Here is a 16,438-nt window from a genome sequence, read left to right on the forward strand (position 1 = left end):
ACTACTGATCATTTGGAGAAGCTATGTTTTTGCCGTGGAGGGCTAATCTATGCTGAAAATATAGAATATTCAGCAGCATCCACTTCTGACAACAAAAAAAAATGTCTTTGGGAATTGACAGATATCTCCAGGATGGTAAAATTAGCCCCAGTTAAGATCTATTGACCTAACATAATGACCAAGAGTTCACAATACAGGCAATTTATTATAAGGGAAGTGTGGGTGGTTAAACAGAAATGGGGGTAGCTATGGAAGGAAATAAAATAGACGGCAGCTAGGCAATCCCCAAGTCCCCTATGTGTAGAACAAACTTTGAGGGCAAAAGCAATTTATAACAGTGAATTCTCACAGGATCATATTATAGCCACCCCTGAATATAGACAGAAAGTGCTGAGGGTCCTACAAAGGGCAAAGCACATTGGTTTCATGTGAAACTGCTGGTTTAGTATGTAATAAAGGTGTGCTAGAGCAAACTTCACCTTTACCAGGTACAGGATGTGACCTCACACACACCAAACCTGCTTTTCCCATCAGCCAACTCTTCTCCACAAATTCAGGATGGATCACTCATCATTGAAAACGGAAGGACCCGAAAGGGGAAATCCTCTTACATGTAAAGAGTATCATATTGGGTGTCCATAACAGAGCTTAGCACCAAACTCTTTCATCACCACCTCGTTCGTTACACATACCCAACCTAATCCCTCAGTAGTTTTCCCCACTGCCAGTGAGGTCTTTCAAACTGTTACTAATTATAAACTCCCTTACACTTTGGCAATACAGGCAAGATGTTTTCACTGGGAGTGAACATGCAGGTACTTGAGCCCAAACAAACTCCTTGGCCTGAAGGCATGCATGTCTGTCTGAAATGTCTTCCCTAATACACAGGACAATGAAAACGGAAGCCACAGAACTGAGTGAACCAAGTTGAAAACCTTGTCAGGCTGGTTATTTTCTAATACATGAAGAATTCAGAGCAGTGCTGCGAAATGAATGCACCTCAGCATGATCCGATATAACAACAGTCTATACTCCTTGTCTTTACGTTTCAGTGTATTTGTATTTATCCAGCCACTACTCGAATATATCATTTCGATAAGTGTGAAAATTAAGTGATGAAGGTGAAGTTTATAACTTACACACATACATTTTTTTTTACTTTTTTCCCTACCTCTTAGGTTGAAGCAAACACAATTGTTTGCCTTTGAATCTAGATTTAGTTTTAAATACTAATTTTTAGTTTAGAATTAGCTTGGGGATAGATACCAAGTCTGATTTATTCTGTTTTACTGGGTTTCCATGAATATTTTAAATAGTCAACAGCCAGAATATTAACTGATATAATAATCTCTCACTATTCTAACTCTATAGCCTAATTCCTATGGAGCCACTTTCCCCTGCCTTTCCACACTGAGATGAAGAAAGTGAAACTTTAGATACTCAGCTGGATCAGATCAAGCAGCTTGTCTAGTCACATTTACACATATTAATGTGTAAATTCAAATCCTGGCTTAACACCAAACTCTATATTTTTTCTGGTAGTCCAACTCATTTCAATTTTCTCTCTTTTTTTAAAGATTTTATTTATTTATTTTTAGAGAGAGGGGAAGGGAGGGAGAAAGAGAGGGAATGAAACATCAGTGTGTGTTTGCCTCTCATGCCCCACTACTGGGGACCTGGCCCGCAACCCAGGCACATGCCCTGACTGGGAATTGAACCTGCGATGCTTTGGTTCACAGGCCCACGCTCAGTCCACTGAGCTACACCAGCCAGGGCTCAATTTTCTCTTTACAATAACCAATGAACATATGTCAGCATGTCAATTCAAATGTCAGTCCTCAGGAGATGATGAAAGCAAAATATCCATGAAGTAGTTCTGTTCACTTTCTGTGATCTTTTAATTTTAGTTCCCTTAACCCTAAATAGTAAACCTATCTGTTCTCATTAATCTGAAAACAACTAGCAAGAAAGAGAGAACAAGAGAGAGACAGAGTAAAGAAAAAAATTTGTATATCATCATTTTGCAATTCTCCATTGATTATGAATTCAAGGTACTATAAACATATTCCCCCAAGTTTTATGTTTTTAATATTTTCCTTGACCAGTCATTTCTGTCATTATTAAACTCAGAGAGTGTTTTTAATCACTTCCATTTAAGATATTTAAGATATTTTCAAAAGAACAAGTCAAGAATTTTCACATACTACTTATTCTATTCATAATGATTTAAGATAACTGAGTAATGCAAATCACCCATAAATACTGTATGTTACATATGTACAATATCGTGCATCAGTTAGAGAACCTTAATGGAGAAGGTCTGCTTCAAAATCACCTTAAAACTAGTGACCTCACTCAAAAAAGCTATCATTTCTAATAACCCAGGCACAGAGCCAAGAGGCACCCAAGTGCTGGTGATAATGGGAAAGCTAAATAAGCCATTCACTGAGAAAACTTTTGTGATTAATTAGTACAAACTTTCCTTTAAAATGTACCTGTTTTTAAGGAAAAAAACTTAGAAAATATAGAAACATAAAGAAATAAAAATCAATTATAATCCAACCACAAAAAAACACATGCTTAATATTCAAAATCTATCTGATTTGTTTGCATGTCCCATCTTTGTCATCAGATTATTTCGGAACTTCTGTTGCAGAGGCAACATCAATTATAACACATCATCAGAGAGTGGCTAATATCTGGCATCTGAATGTGCCAGAGGAAGAATTCGTCACTCAAAAACACAGCCAGTGTTTATTAAATTCTAAAATGTAATGTGACAATACTATCAAAAAACGCAATGGTGTTTCTTCTTTGCCTACGTGCCCATTCAAATTTATTAGGTTTTCCCTTGCCCCAACCACACCCCACATTCTCGACCATTATACAACATCAACTCTCATTTCAATAACTGATTTTAAATTTCATGTCCAGTTATCTTTGCTCACTTAAGATTTAGTCCTCACTTGGTTCTTCCAGCATGTAAGAAACAAGGAAGAAAAATCTGTTGTTCCCTTCTTGGGAAAGATTTCCTGTGCCGGACCGTCTCCTTGCCAACTTATTTTAGTGCTTTCACCATCTCTCCAAGATAACAGAAATAGCCTTTAGTTGGTCTGCCGCTAACAAGAAGTTTCTCATTCTTGCCTAACACCCACACTGCCATATCTGATAACTTGCTAATTTTAATCCTTCATAATGGATCCCCTTTGCCTTTAATACAAAACTAGCACTCATTGGCATAGGAATTTACAATGGCCCCTGTTAATGCCAGGAGTCTCATATGAGTTCCCCCCCGCCCCACTCCTGCCCTACTATGTGAAAAGCAGACACTATTCTCGGGAACCGTGAATGCACCCTCCTTTGAATATGCCATGCTCTTTCATGACTAGGTGCCTTTGAATTATTCATGTCACTCAGCCTAGAAATTTGTTCTCTCTCTTCTCTTCTCTGCATATATCTTCTGATTCATCAAGCCGGCTATAAATATCACCTCCTATATGAGCTGATTTTCTTCTTCAGTGAGACTTAACCATACCCTCTTTTTAGCCCATAACACTCTGCCCATAGCACTTACATAATATTACTTTCAACAAATATCAATTTCAGTATAGTGATAAAAGCACTCTGATAGAGATGAATAAATCATATATAGTGGCAAGGAGAAAGAAAAAATTATCTCTTGATCATCTGAGTCCTATAGATTGTATGTTCCCTAACAACAGTGACTTGGGTTCGTTCATTATCTAATCAACTGATTTCTACCATGGACACATGGCACGTGTTTAATAGTCTCCTTGAAAAGGAAGTTAATTACTAACACCTACCAATATTTTAACATTGGATTTCATGTACTTATAGTTTTCTCCAATTGTGTAAATTTTCAGCTAGAATGACTGCTGGGAAGACTGTTAAGTTCCTAGAGGTAAAAAATCCCAAAGATTAGCCCTGGCTGGCGTAACTCAGTGGATTGAGCACGGGCTGGGAACCAAAGTGTCCCAGGTTCGATTCCCAGCCAGGGTACATTCCTGGGTTGCAGGCCATAACCCCCAGCAACCCCACATTGATCTCTCTCTCTCTCTCTCCCCCTTTCTCCCTCTCTCTCCCTCCCTCTCCCTCCTTTCCCTCTCTAAAAATAAATAAATAAAATCTTTAAAAAAAAATCCCAAAGATTTATACTGAATTAAAGATAATGATAGTCTTAAACTAAATCAACTATTTTTACCTCCAAATTAGTTTCTGGAGTTAAAGTTTTTATGATCTCTGTATAAAAATACCAAAAATACCAAAAAATCTTATGTAGTCTCTTAGGTGGTCATTACTCAGTCTACTTGGAATATGATTTGCATATATTAATAACTTAGGGAATTTTTTTCCACAAAGATGTCACATGAGACAGAGAAGTATCATAGAGTTGACACAACAAATTAAAGAGGACCACACCAAGACACATCATAATTAAAATGCCAAAGGTTAAAGCTACAGAGAAAATCTTAAAAGCAGCAAGAGAAAAGGGCATTAACTACAAAGGAGTTCCTGTAAGACTATCAGCTGATTTCTCAAAAGAAACCTCATGGGCAAGAAGGGGCTGGAAAGAAGTATTCAAAGTCCTGCATAGTAGTTCCTGCAAGCCCTTCACAAGGAGGGGTGGAAACAAGGGAGGTAGGCAGGGAGGGAAGGCTGGGGTGGCCAGGAGGGGTGGGGGCAAAAGGCAGAAAACTGTACTTGAACAACAATAAAAAAATGTTAAAAAAAAGAAGTAATCAAAGTCATGAAAGGCAAGGACCTACATCCAAGATGACTCTACCCAGCAAAGCTATCATTTAGAATGGAAGGGCAGATACAGTGCTTCCCAGATAAGGCAAAGCTAAAGGAGTTCATCATCACCAAGTCCTTATTATGTGAAGTGTTAAAGGGACTTATTTAAGAAAAGAAGATCAAAACTATGAACAGTAAAATGACAACAAATTCACAACAATCAACAACTGAACCTAAAAAAAAAAAAAAAAAAAAAAAAAAAGCCCTAAGCAAACTACTGGAATAGGAATAGAATCACAGAAATGGAGATCACATAGAGGGTTATCAGCGGGGAGAACATGGGGAGAGATTCGGGGAAAGGGTGCAGGGAATAAGAAGCATAATTGGTGGGTGCAAAATAGAGAGGGGCCCTGGCTGGTGTGGCTCAGTGGATTGAGCACAGGCCTGCAGACCAAAGAGTTGCTGGTTTGGTTACAGGTGAGGCACGTGCCTGCCTTGCAGGCCAGGTCCCCTGTTGGGGGCATGGGAGAGGCAACCGATCAATGTTTCTCTCCCTCTCTCTCCTTCCTTTTCCATCTCTCTCAAAAGAAATTAATAAAAGATTTAAAATAAAAAACAAAATAGACAGGGGGAGGTTAAGAACAGTACAGGAAATGGAGAATCCGAAGAACTTACATGCCTGGCCCATGAGCATGAACTAGAGTGGAATTGCTGGAGCGAATGCGGGTACTGGAGGAGGGCAAAGAGGAAAAACTGGGGCAACTGTAACAGCATAATCAATACAATATACTTAATTTAAAAAATAAAGTTATAATGCAAATCCCACTAGTTACATGGATCTCATTAGTTATATGATAATCAAGGATAAAGCAGAAAAAATAGCCAACTTGGAAACCTCACCATTGTACAGTTTCCAGTGTTACCATTATTTATAGCAATTTTAACAACCTGAATAAAATTCTAGCATTCTGTGTGTGCTTTTTATTCATTTGTTTGGATTTTTCAACAATGTAAAACTAGGTAAATTCTATTCTGTTATGAACTTTATCTTAAGTTTACAGATTTTAATTTTCTTTAAATCACTGGAAATATTTTAAAGTGACTTCCAAAGGTTCTGAGGGTTTTTAATTTCCTTGATATAAATTTATAATCAATGTTATTCTCAAGAATTTAGAATTTTTGATTGTTTAACTTTGGCTGAGACTAGTGTTTTCTTCTTTTTTGTCACTTAACACTTCTAATTAGAGTCCTTTGTAATTTGAAGTATCTGATTATATTATACATTGTCTAGTATTTAAAAATAAAGTCTGAAATCTATTCTAAAGAAACATTTCAAATTAAAAAACATGTCCATCACATTTTTATATTCTACTAAATTGAATATAACTTTAAAAACTAAAAGTAAATGATTATAGCAATGTAAAAATGATTCTGTGAGTTAAATTTTTAAAAGAAGAATATAAAATTGTATTTTTATTATAATTATAAATATGTAAAAAAAAGATTTAGAGGTGGATGGTTGGGGAACCTTAAAGAAGAAATTCCAAACTGCTAGCAATGGTTAGTTGCATTCAGTTTATGGGTTTTGGGAGATGATTTTTCTCCCTTTGTTTCCCAAATTCTCTATAAGTTGTTTCATTAGGTTTTTTTTTAACTTATACTTTAAAATGCTACTTGGCCCTGGCTGGCGTGGCTCAGTGGATTGAGTGCTGGCTTGCAAATCAAAGAGTTGCCGGTTCAATTCCAAGTTAAGATTCCAGGTTATGCCTGGGTTGCGGGCCGGGTCCAAAGTAGGAAGCAAGCGAGAGGCAACCACACATTGATGTTTCTCTCCCTCTTTCTCCCTCCCTTCCCCCTCTCTAAAAATAAAATAAAATAATAAAATATAAAAATGAAATGTCATTTGTAATAATATACACTCAATAAGCTATTCTGGTAAAAAAATCTATTTGGAACCTGAATTTACTAATTACTTTATTACTTTGGGTACTTAAAGTACCCTGTAAGCCTTATTTTTCTTAATTAACTAATTATTTAATTGAATTTATTGGGGTGACATTGGTTAATAAAATTATATAGGTTTCAGGTGTACCATTCCATAATACATCATTTGCATATTGTATTGTGTGTTCACCACCCCTGACTTATTTTTCAGATTTCAGATGAAAACCAAGAATGAATTTTAAATTTTGTGCAGAGTAGGTTCTATTCTGATTAAACAAACAAAAAAAAACTCACTGTGACTATTCAACTTCTTTTCTAAAGACAACAAAATTAAACTGAGTCATATCTTGGAAAAACAATGCCCTAATGTGAAGGGGAAAAAAGCGGTATAAAAATCGAAAAAACCTGAGTGATAAAAGAAAACTTTCCCGTATGTTAGAGAAAAGTCATCCCCTTGCTCAATACAGTACATCCTACTATTATTCAAATAAACAAACTCATACAGACACACGGAAAAGTCGTCGTAACTCAGAGTGACCCAGGAGGCTTATTTCCTGTTAGATCCTAGCCCTGGTTCTGCTCTCTAATTCTCTTTGAATACATTTCAGCAATGAATCACTTTGTCATCCTGCCAATAGTCTTTCCTACTGAGCAAGTGGCATGTACTTCACGTACTTTTGCAGGAACACAACTGAGGATTTTTTTCTGGGCTGACCCCAATTACCATATTAGCTATCTAGAAATATCACACTGTATTTATCAGTAACATGCCTCTCCAGGACTGCATATCACATAACAAACAGTGGAAGTTAATCTAAAACCCCAGGGGAACATTATCCAGAGATGAGTTTGAGGGGTGTAAGGATGACTCTGCATTTTGGGGACCTGACCTCTCTCAGAGTCCCACTGACTGGGACCTGCGTGGAGCTTGCCCCTAATGTCCAGGAAGAGCCATCTCCTAGATCTAGCCTTCCCCAGTGCGTGCCATGTCTGAGAGCACCACAGGCATTCTTTTTTGGGTGACTTCTGTGACCTAAGATATGAGTGAGGTTTTAGTCACAACCATTGTTTCATTATTATATTTCCACCTACTCCTTGTCACCTGTTTCTCTACCTCAACATTCCAGTCTGAATTCCATGAAGAGCTGCACTCTTCATATAATAATAATAATAATAATAACTAATATGTGTTGAGTTATTATGTCAGAGATTGTTCAAAGTGCTTTGCATGTGTTAATTCATTTAATCCCCATAAAACACACATCAGACAAGTAGAGAAGATAACCTTTTCACAAGTAAGAAAACTGGCCCATGTAGCGGCAGAGTTGAATGAACTCTTGCTATTAACCATTCCACATAGCTCTGGGGCCCAGGCTTTTAACCTCTACATGGCAAACATTCCGCTATGCTGATTCACAAGTTCTTCCCTAATATTTAAGACCGTATTGGATGTGCTCTCTTATTGTAGGGGGCTTCTTGACTCCGTGTGGACACATCAGGCTATGCGTCCCACTGGGTGCAGCCCCATAGCAGTGGCCCCAGCTGAGGCTCCAGCTGAGAGTCCTGCTTTCCCCCACTCCTGCATGACAGCGACCCACAGTCCTTCCTTTTTCTCTCCTTCATCTCCATCAAGTCATATTGACAACTTGATTTTTTGCTTCTACTTAATGCCCATGTTGGAGATAGTATTCCCTCCTCATCTGGGGATGAGCAAATAGAGAATCCTTTCTTCACTGAGTCAGAAACAAGAAACTAAGGAAAACCCTCTTCTCCACTCCAGGATCCTAAGGAAGCTTGGTTGGCAGCAAGGACCGCGTGTTTCTAAGATCCAAAATTCCCAGCTGCAACTATCCTCCCCCAGAAAAAAACTGATAAGGAGAGTTGTTTCTTGAAGAGCCCTTTAACGCTCTCGCTTCCATACAGGCAGCACGTGTAAATTGTCATTGTGTCTGTCCGTGTCCCTCCATACTCATTCTTATCAACCTTATAAAGGCAAAATCAGCTCTCATCTGTATTACTGAAAACGTCACCTGGTTTCCCAGGCCCCCCACCCCCGCCATTCCATTTCATTTTTCACACTTGAGCCAAAGAATCTTTGCAAAATGCAAATACAGTCAAGTTACTTCTTTGCATGGAATCCTACAATGACCCTCTGTTGCTCTTAAGATAAATCGAAACATTTCAACATTGCTTTCAATGATCTGGTCTTAACTCTCCAGATCCATCTTGCATCCTCCCTCCCAAAAGTGGCCCTACATTCTCTTCTGTCCCATCACCAGTAACTTCCCTTAGTTTCACTCCAGTGATACAAGGGTGGACAAGACGAGGTTAATGGTGATAATAATAAATAGCACAATAATTAATACATATGTCATAATACAAGTACACTCTGTGTTTCACGTACTCACAACTGTAAACCTCCTTTTGCCCACCCCTGCCTAGTGTTTTCTTGCCTACTGATGCCTGGACATCCTTTCTCCTGCAACTGTCACTGTCCCATCTCCTCTGTCAGGCCATCCTCTCCATGTTACAAAACACATACCTCGTGTCTGCTCTCCTATCTCCCTGGACTTCCTCAGCATTTTTGTGTCTGAGTGCTTTTTCATTGCTTCGCTTGTATAGTTTGTAACTCTGGCTAAACTATAAACCATGCGGGAAGAGGAACAGTTTTACTTTTATTACTATTGTGTCCCCAGCACTTATTACAGTGCCTGGCAAGTCATAGGCACTTGGCAAGCAGTTCTTGAAAGGAAGAGCACATGAGTAATCCATTCGATTACAAGTTAAATAGCTTCCCATGGGTCTTATATGAAGGCTAAAGTTTCAAATAAACATCTGACACAGTTTTTTAATAATTTGGGGTTTTACTCCATTTTGTTCGTCCATTGGTTTGGTTAGAAATAAAACGTAGTTTTCCACAACCGTCTCTCCCCTTCTTCACTAACACCTTCTTCTAAATTTCATATGTGTGTTATTTGGTCAGACAGGAATATGGAGTAAAACCATGATCCAAGGTAGAGGAGTTAAAAAGGGCAATAAGAGAACTAGAAAGATTGGAAGAAAGAAAAAAAATGAAGTTATTTATAAAATTAAATGACTTGGTGGTTACTGAACACCTAACAAGCACAGTATCTGGCGTTTAGTGGACACATCAAAGATACGCGTTAACTTTCTTGATGAATAAAATATCCTTTCAGAGCGTTTTACCCCAATGTCCTGGAGAGAGAAGCCTGTTGAGAGTCGGTGACACGGACCCCTCTCTGCCACAGAATCACGTCTAAGCACTGACTTTAGAAGTTCTGGGGGCTCTTCCCCCAGGCATTACGGGCTGTGAGTAGGACAGAGTGTTTGAGGCATTGCGAGTCTTAACAAAAGTCTTGAAGTGTTTCTCTCAGTATCTTTCTCGGAGGAGGAGTGGTTGCAGGCAGAGTTAGCTGTGTACAGAGCTGGGAGCTGGGAGCAGTGGACGGGACCAGTGGGCTAGGGGATGCCCTGAGCATCTGGGGCAGGTGCTGGTGGCAGCACTGCCATTGAGACACCGAGCCCTGAGGCAGCACTGAAGTATGGAGTTGGGCCTTAAATCTCTCCGCTGACCCAGGGTCTTGCAAGGGCACTAAAATGGTCCTCAGCTGTTGGAGCCCCTTGCATATTAGCAGAAGCACAGACAAGTGCACTCTGCTGGATTATTTCCCACTACACTGCCACCCAGTGAGATATGCCATGTACATGCTAATTAAAGCTTACAAAGAAAAGAGCAGTTAACATCATGAAAGTCAGTAAAAACAATACAGAACAATTTTAGATCCCCAAAATATCCTATATAAACTTATAAGGAATTTTAAGCAAACGTGTATAAAATGTTAAAAAAAATAAAAGATACCATCAAAAATATAACCGATTAAATGCTATGAATGCATATATTTGAGGGGAAAGTGAAACACCTGAAAACTGTAAGCGCTAAAACTGGGCAGCAACTGAGGTGCCCTTCAGTAGGTAAATGAAGAAATAAGTGGAATGTTATTCGGTACTAAAACTAAATGAGCTATTGAGCCATGAAAAAGATGGACAAAATTTAAATGCATATTACTAAGTGCAAAAGCCAATCTCAAAGGACTATTTACTATGATTCCAAATCTATGACGCTCTGGGAAAGAGCTATGAACACAGTAAAAAGATCAGTGGTTGCCACGGTGGTAGCCAGGGTGTATGAGGAGGGACAAATGATTACATGGAGCAGAGGGTTTTTAGGGAAGTGGAAATAATATTATAAATGGTAGATATATGTCCAAACCCATAGAATGTAGAACATCAAGAGGGAATCCCGACGGGAGAGACCTGGTTCTCCTTGCTGACACATGTAAAGAATTACATATCAGCAAATCTAGTAGTATGTAGTCAGTTTATTAGTGGCTTGCTTCCATGGAAGAGAACAGGACTGGGTAGAGTAGGGGGTGAAAGGCAAAGTTTCAGAGCAAAGCAGGGTGAGAAAAGCAAGAGTGGCTGAAGACCAGGGTAGCAAGTCCCCGGGCAGCCTGAGGCCAGGTGGCCAGAGGCCCCTTGGCCCAAGAGCCAAGAGCCCCCTGAGCCCCTGAGAGAGAGAGAGAGAGAGAGGGAGAGAGAGAGAGAATCCTTTGTTCTCAGGACTCATATAGTTGGTGGGATAGGAGGGGAAAAAGTTACATATTGATTAATGGGTAAATGTGGCACCAGCTTTCCTGGGGGCATGGGACTACCCAAATTTAGGGATAAATGGGAGTCTGTCCGCCCAAATTCTTATCTTGCTCCCAACCCCATTGGGTCATCCTGTTGTAAACCAAATAAGTGACAGAAGGCAGTTCATTAAATTTTGGAGCACTATTCAAAGTTATTTATGGGCTCTTTCTGTAAGCATCAGGGACTCCCTTGCAAGACACATAGTGACCAGAGGTAGGCAATTAACCAAACTCGATTTGTGGGCTCTTTCTTGCTAAGGTAGTATTTCCTGTGATATTAAAACATCTGGCAGTATTATCAGAACAGGCTCACGACTGCTGAGTTCGTATGTGAGACTAGTCTCCTTCCTCCTCCCTGCCTCGGTTTACTATTTAGTCCACCTAATTGGTAAAGGGAGTTTCCTGGCAACCAGGTGCTAAATGCTGGCCAGTGACAGTACTGCAGTCTCAGAGTTCTTCCTACGCTGTCTCCTGCTTCATTTCCCCCTGAGAGACATGCTTCTCAAAAATTCTTTGTTGGGCTGCTGAAGGGTGAAGATCCATCTTCTGTAGCTGCTTCAGGCTTGGATGGGCAGTGCACCCTGCCTGTCGAGAACCATGAAGCTCTCGCCCTATTCTCTCTGGGAGTTGGTGAAGAATTTCTGAGGCTGTCAGGGATGTTGTACGTTGGTCAGAGGAGGGGGAGGAAAGTGTCCTTTCATTGGCCCACGATAGATGCCTGGAGCCTCTGGTTTCAGAGGTTGATGGCTGTTCATGACAATCATTTGCAGCGTTATACCCTCTATTCTAGAAGAGATACATTTAGTCAGTGGGTGATTATGATGGGTCCAAATAACAGTATCACTAGTATAATGAATAATGGTGTTCCAAAAGGAAGAAGTAGAGACATGAGCCATGAATTTGAATCCCATAGAGAGGTTGAACTTTTGTTCCTAGATGCAGACTCAAGGATGCTTGGGATGTTTGCTGGACCTGCCCTGACTTGTTAATGTAGAAGCAACACTCTTCCTTGAGGTACAAACATGTTCCTCCTGCTGAGGCTGTGAGGAGGTCTAATGCCCTTGGATTCTGGAGGGCACCTCCAGCTAATGCATCCAGTTGCCCTTGGAGTGCTGCAAGTGTTTCCCCTGTTTCAGTGAATGACTCAGCTGTTTCCTTCTTGTCTTTACAGGCTGGCATAATTCTAAGGACCGTATCTGGGACCTCCTGAGACCTCAGAATAGTACAGGGCATTGTGGAATAATCAGAAAAGAATGCTTAAAATATTGCTTTTCAAACTGACAAGTGATAGATAGGGACCCTGTAAAAACAAGTCTTAGATTTTCCTTTGACCCCCATTGTGCTTCTTGAGTTAGAAGACAGAGGACCAGCGTATGCACTGAGAACAGAGGAAGTGGCCCCAGTATCAACAAGAAAATTATTATTTTTTACCTGCCATGTCATGAGTCACCTGGGGTTCTTCCTTAGAGATTGAGATGCTGGTGTAGGCTGGGGCCAACCTGCTCCCATGGGCACCCTCAGGCCTCAAGTGCTGCCATGGCCATAGGAAATGGCCCCTTTTCACTGTGGGAATGGGGGCAGTCACCCTTCCAGTGCCAGGGATTAAGGTTTATTCCTTTGCACTTGGGACATGGCCCTGGGGGTGGCTAAGTGCATTCCTTTGCCCAGTGTCCAGGGCATTGGCATTGAAAGCACATTTGATCCTTGTGCCCTCCACGCCTCTGTGGCTTTCTTTCCCAGGTTACCTTGAGGTGGCCGGCTATAGCCAATGTTGCCACTAAGAGCTAATGCAATTAGCTTGGCCTGTCTCCCTTCTAAGTCTCAACTGATAAAAACTGAAAAGGCAACACCCTTCTGCTGTGCCAAAGGGGTGTGGGGCCCCATTTGTAATTTCTGAAGTGTTTTAGTGTATCAGGGGCTGACTGGGTTATAAAGTGTTGCCCTATTAATAGCTGTCCCTCTGGAGACGACGAGTCTATATTACTGTGTTTCTGAAAGGCCTCTACTCTTACAGAAGAGTGCAGGGTTCTCTTTCCTTCCTTGTGTTATTTCCTTAACCTTATCATAAGTCACTGACTTTTTGGTACAGGCCCTGGTTCTAGCCAATAAGCACTGTATTGTGACGGATTTCCTTCTGTTGTCTCCTGGTGTATTACAGCCCCAGTTGGGCTCGTGATCTGGGACAGCCTCGGTTCGGCTGCAGGCCTTGCATTGCCGGGGTCTTCAGTGTGCAATTAATCTGCATGTTTGGGGGCCCCTTCCCAAATTAGTCGCTTTTCTTCTGGAGAGCAACACGTAGTTAGAACTATGGAAAGGTCTCTCCAGGCCATATCAAAGGCAAGGGCTAAACTATGGAAGTTACTGATGAACCTCGAGGGATCCTCAGAAAAGTTTCCTGGCCTTTCCCTGCACTGCTGCAGGTCAGCTATTCAGAAAGGCGCGTGTACCCAAGTAGGGCCCTCTGCACCTGCTACTTCTCTCAGAGGCAGGAGGCCAGAAGGAGCAGGGAGACACGAAGCTCCACTCCTAGTGTGTCCAGCTGGACTGGGTCCCTCCTCCTTTGGTAACTTTGGATATATGGGTGAGCAGGGTGGAAGAGAAGTTGTAGTAGTCGCCTCCGGGGTCGAGGTCTCAGGGCTCTGAGGCCTGCTAGGATCCCCTGAGAGACAGATGAGGAAGCCGGTCCCTGTCCCTGTGGGAGGCAGATGGGAAAGCCTCCCCTGCTCCCCTCTGGGAGACAGGGGTGCAATTGAAAAGGGGGTCATCTAGAATGTCACTGGGAGGCTCTAAGGTAGATGTTTTCTTTGACCCAAAACAAAGAGATGGAGTGTGAGAGAACATGAAAAAAAAACTTGGATGTGGGAAAGCGTGGACCTCTTGCCTGGCCTCCGACAGAACAGATGTGATTGGAATGCGGCGTTGTAATTGCTACTCCCATTTTCGGGCCATGTCTCCCTCCCTCCTAATTATATTGAGGCCAAGCCGTGTTATGCAAAAAATCAGTCCCTTTTCCTTGAGACACTCACGGTCAAACTTATTCCAGTTTCGAAGGATGCATCTCAACAGTGATCCTGGGGGGACAGAGGATGTATTTCCCATTCGGTCCGTGGCACCTGTAGTTAAAAAAAGAACTAAAAAGATAAACCTGTCATACTCCTGAGCTTGGAGGGCTGTCCCCCATTGCTGCTCTAGGAGTTGACTAATGGGATGTAGGGCATCCCCTGGTTTTCCCACCACACAGCTACCAGACGTCTCTGGCGACACAAAGAGGCCTCGAGCTAGGCTTGCCACGGACTATGTGTACCCCTCTGCTACTGGTGGGATCAGCAGCTTTGACTGAACTGGACCCTTTCTGCGGATCTCAAGGCTTTTATAAGTTTGGCTCCTCACCAGCAAGGAGTCAGACAGAGGATGACACTAGTCACTTGGTGTAATTCCTGCAAGGACTGGGGGCCAATACAATACTGTTTAATCTAGTAAGAGAGGTTCCTACTGTGGCCAAATTTTTGCCACCTATGTGGTTCCGGGTCACTCCTGTCTCGGGATCTATTGGATTAAAACGCAGAAGTTGGGGGAGTGAGCTGGGAAGTAGGCTGAGATTGCAAACTCCAGCCTCAGATGGCAGCTCGGCTGGAAAACAGCCCTATCTAGAGGCGGAGAAAAGAAAAAAATAATGCCGTAAGCTGCGGTTTCTCAGCATTACGAAACCTCTGGGTGCTGCGGTACTAGCAGCCGGACTGCCCTTAGGAGCCCCACCGCCTGCTCTGCTCAGGGCAGAGGCTGGAAAAAAAAATGTCAGAGATGTCAGGCTTAGGACTCAGGCACCGCTAGAAAAAAAAAAAAAACGCCTGAGTTAAAAATGTCACCTTTCCCTCAAAACTGGAGAGGAAGGTCCCCCACTGTTTTGTGTAGCCAGCTAGTTACTCTGCTGTTTTCGGGACCTGCAGTAGCCCGTAGGTCTGGAAGTTTACAGTGTTCTGAAGACTCACTTCCTCCTTTTCTTTTCTAAGTTCTACAGTCAAGGACGGAATGAGATTTTCTCTCTTTGCACCCTTGTTCCTAGGCAATGTGGGCACAGTGGGGCCAAGCCCAATGTAAAGCTGAAATCGAATGCAAGGCTTGGGTTAGGCAGGTAAGGAATACCGTCACCTCCTGCTGTGCAATGAGGATCAAAGGCATGGTTTTACAGATTAGATGGCTGCTTGGCTGGAAAATAAACACAGCAATTATTTGGTAAGGCAGACAGGCATGAGAGTAGTCAGAGATGCAAAAGGAGTGGTCAGAGAAAGGAGAAAAGACTCACGAATGAGGCAAACTCGAACACAAAGGCCTGGTTAGGAGAACAGAGCCTGGAGAAACCAGGACTTCCACTACAGGCTAAAATCTTGCTCTCTCTTCCCAAAGACTATGCCTCAGTGGGGAATGTGCCACAAGGACGGGACTGTGTGTTTTTTTGCAGTGTGCCTCTCGTTGCGTGGACATTTGCTTACAGCTGGTGGAAACCCTAGTGTTCTTTCCCAGTCCACCTCCCATGTAAACCTCCTACGGGTGTCCTTGTTTCGGCAAGCACCCTTGTGGCTCTTAAATGCTGGACCAGTGCCTGCGGGGTGCAGCGATTTCTGGAGAGAGAGAAAGCAAGACATTTGCCCTGCAGCCATAACATTGCCTACGCCCTTCAGTTTTTTCAAGGGGTATTCAGATGCACACTGAGTTGTTAGAAGTCACCTGGGGAGAAAGAGAGAGCTGCTGCAAACTCTCAACGGGCCAATGATTCAAACCGACCTTTTCCTGGCCAGGTTCAGAGGCAGAAAAGGCTAAGGAATCCAAGCAGTGGGTCAGAGTGCGCTGCTTGTGGGCAGGGCTCCCAAAGGCCGTTACCCCTTTGGTCTCTGACGTGTCTCGGTTTCTCCCCTGACTGTCTGATACAGCCGGGGGGGCTCGGAGTGCTGGGTGACCAGTCCTTACGTGCACTTCCCCGGACCAGCCGAAGTTTAGTTACTGTGAGTGGAATTCCCTATGAGGCCCCT

Source organism: Phyllostomus discolor, chromosome 14 (genome assembly GCF_004126475.2).
Source record: "Phyllostomus discolor isolate MPI-MPIP mPhyDis1 chromosome 14, mPhyDis1.pri.v3, whole genome shotgun sequence".
Classification (NCBI taxonomy): Eukaryota; Metazoa; Chordata; class Mammalia; order Chiroptera; family Phyllostomidae; genus Phyllostomus; species Phyllostomus discolor.